The following is a 3,811-nucleotide window of genomic DNA, read 5'->3' as shown; positions in this document are numbered from 1 at the left end:
AATCTATCCCGTCTTAATGTATGTCGTGTTTTTTACTTCCAAAATCACTTTCACGTGAGAGAGAAAGAATTATGAATGGCTATTGGTGGAAATCGAATGCTAATAATAGGAAAGGGCTAAGATGGATGTCATGGGACAAGTTATGCAGTTCAAAAAAAAGGGGTCTTGTATTTAGGTGTCTATATAGGTTCAACTTGGCTTTGATAGGGAAACATGTCTGGAACTTCTTGTATAGACCAGATTTCCTAGTGGCGCGGATCTTTAGAGCAAGATATTATCCCACAAATCATATCTTACAAGCACCAAAAGGTCCAGATGCAAATTTCATTTGGACGGGAATTATTGAAGTAAGAGATGAGTTAAGGGGTTTTAATGGGTGTTGGGAGACGATCAGAACATCAACATCTTATCTGACCAATGGCTGAGAGGGAAAACTGATTACAGAGTAGAGAATTATCACGTCAACAGCAGTAGAGATGACAAGGTTATAGAGTAATTCTGTCCAGACATTAAATAATAGGACGAGAATAAATTAAAACAAACTTTTCATTAAACTGATGGTGGTCATATTCTAAGAACCAAAATACCTCAAAACTTGGTGAAAGATAGAGTGGCATGGCTGCATACAGTAAATAGTTGGTATACTGTAAAATCAGGAGATCATTACTGGTATAAAAAATCATTTTAACAGTGAAGAGGAGGCTGATCATGAGGGATGGAGGAAGCTGTGGGCATTACTGGTATCACATAAGATGAAATATTTTATTTGGAGCATCTGCAAGAACAATGTTCTAGTAAGATATCTACTTCGAGGGAAATGAGTGCAAGTGCCAATCATATGCCCTGTGTGTTGCATGGATGTGGAACATGTTAGGCACATCTTTATGGATTGCCAATATGCAAAAAAGTTTTGGGAGTAGTTGGGAGATGGTATTGATATCTCAGAGATGGAAATTGTGTTAGCATGGCTCTTAAATGAACTTTATTCTGCACCATATGGCAGAAAATTGGCAGAGATCAAAATATTGTGAGGAATATGGTATACAAGGAATAAAAAATTATGGGATGGGAAAGTGATAACACCGGATGTAGCTATGGGGTTAAGCTCGGCAATAGTCTCGGAATGGTCCAATGCTCAGAGTAATCACTAAGCTGCAATGCAAGTAACTGGGAGTGATCAACACACGAACGAGGTTAAGTGGAATTGTCCGATTCAAGGTTGGTATAAGTTTAATGTTGATGCAGCTATTCAGGTTAATTCTCCAGGGTTTAAGGTTGGCATGGTTCTTAGGGATGACAAAGGAGTATTCAGTGGTGGACCCATAATTTTTTTCTAGTGGGTTCCTAAGATAATATTAAAATAAAAAAGATACAATAATAATTAAAAATAGTACGGAATTCTATAAATAAAAGATGACTTTACATTCTAAAGTTGTTTCCTACGCGTTTTCATTTTTTGAAAACGATTTATTACATTATCATTTGTAACCTTAGCAAGTGCTTCTTTTTCTATAGCTGAAATAAGACAATCACTTAAATAATCATCACCCATTCGATTGCGCAAAATCGACTTCACAAGTTTCATTGTAGAGAAGCACCTCTCAACCGTTGCAGTTGTAACCGGCAAAATCAATGCAAGTTTTCTTAATCGATAGAGTAAATGGTAAGAAAGATGTTTCTTTGTTTCTACCATCACTCTAGCAAGATCACCAATACCGTTCAAATGAGCAAATCTCCCATCTTCTTTTACATTGTTAATATAAATTGCTAGTCATGCTCAATAGCAATCTTCTCCGTATAACTAAAATCATCAAGATAAAAATCAACTAACCTTATTAACTTTAATGAGTCAAATGCATCAAATGAATTGCATGGATCCAAGGCAGCCATACAAGTTAGCAACTCAGAATTCACCTCATTAAAATGATCATCAAACTCTGCAAGTTGTATATCTACAACAACAGTAAAACAATCAAAAGAATAATGACGTTCATATGTAATTCCTGTTTTTTGTCTTCTATTTTTTGGATTAATAAACGAATCAGCCATGTTCAACTTTTCTATGCCATGCTTGTCACAAAAAGAAAAGATCTTCTCCAAAAGAGGAACTTATCCATCAAGTCTAAACTTCTGCAATTGCCTTTTAGTTGATTTAACTAATGAAACAACATTCAAGACATCTTGATCTTTTCTTTGAAGTGCGTTTGTCAAAGATTCAGTTAGCCCAAAAATGTGCAACATCAACTGCAAATAGAATACAAAATCAAAAGATGTAAAATATATTTGAAGACCATTTTCTTGATGTTTTTGCACATCTTTTTCACCCACTTGTTCAACGTAATTAAGAACATTCATAACATATTTATACAAATCAACCAAACGCAAAAGTGTTTTGTAATGAGAACTCCATCGTGTGTCTCCGGCTCTAATTAGAGAAAGATCTTGATTTAATCCACGACCGGTTTCTCTTTCACCGCTACCTATCTCTTTGATTAATTTCTCTCTTTGACTATCTCGAATCATATCTGTTCATTTGCAAGAACCACCAACCACATTTATCAAGACCGATATCATGTCAAAGAAATCTCCAACAATAAAATATTTCTTTGCAATAGCCACAATAACCAACTGAAGTTGGTGAGAAAAATAATGTACATAATACGCCATCCTATTTTCTCTCAAGATTAAGATTTTTAACCCATTAAACTCACCACGCATATTGATTGCACCATCATAACCCTTCCCTCTAACTTTTTTTAAGCTCAAACCAAGTTCAGTAAGTAAAGAATCAATAGCCAATTTAAGAGTCAAAGAAGATGTATCCTTCACATGAATAAGACCAATAAATCTCTCCTTAATCAAACCACATGAATCATCAACAAATCTCAAAGCAATAGCCATTTGTTACTTATTAGAAATATCACTAGACTCATCAACTAATAAATCAAACACATCATCACTTCCATAAGAACATATTTGAGTATTTCTTGTGTAAAACAATGACAAATATCTTTTTGAATCTTTGGAGACACCATTTGATTATTTTCCAGGGCATTTTTTAGTGTAACCTTCCGAACACTTTTATTTTGGTTTTGAGTGTATTTTACCATCTCTAGAAAATGTCCTCTATAAAGAGAGTTTTCAGACTCATCATGACCACTAAAAGGTAATGCACTATTCAACAAATATCTTGACACATCAATTGAAGCATTTAATCGAATCTGATATTCATTTTTTGTGATATCACTTTACTTATGTAAAGCAACGACAATCGATTGATGTTGTCTCATTAGATCATCATAATTTTTAACTACCTTATCATGGATACTACCAACATCTCCAATACGAGATTTAAGTCTTTCATGTAATTTATTCCAACCACTAAATCCTTCCGGTACGAAAGTATCACCCCCGCCCTTCTTTCCAACTTGATCCTTAAACAAGCAACAAGGCAAACAAAAAAGACTATCGATTTTTACACTATACTCTAACCAATCAAAGTCTTCATACCATTTAGGATTAAAGCATCTCAGCTTATCCCCAGTCATCTTTTGTGGATATATAAACCCTGCGGGTCTAGTAGGCCCCCTAAGTATGTAAGTTCGTCTAATTCATCTCTTTGATTAGGATGATAATTTAGAATTCTTTTCCTATCACAGGGATCCAAAGGAAGTTCTTCCAAATCAATTAGTTTAGGCATTATGGGAGTTGAACTAGATTGAGACACTTTAACATTTCCACTCGAGATAATATTAGTAGCAGTAACGGGTTGAGATGGCTCCGGTGATTTCCTTTTAGAAAATCTTTTCAT

General features: G+C 34.7%; 1 pseudogene; it reads right to left on the bottom strand.

Moving 5' to 3' along the window:
- Positions 1–1,426: 1,426 nt before the first annotated feature.
- Positions 1,427–3,811, bottom strand: LOC141674661 (uncharacterized; annotated as a pseudogene).

This window comes from Apium graveolens, chromosome 7 (assembly GCF_009905375.1).
Source record: "Apium graveolens cultivar Ventura chromosome 7, ASM990537v1, whole genome shotgun sequence".
NCBI lineage: Eukaryota > Viridiplantae > Streptophyta > Magnoliopsida > Apiales > Apiaceae > Apium > Apium graveolens.
This window is presented reverse-complemented; position numbering and strand designations above follow the sequence as displayed.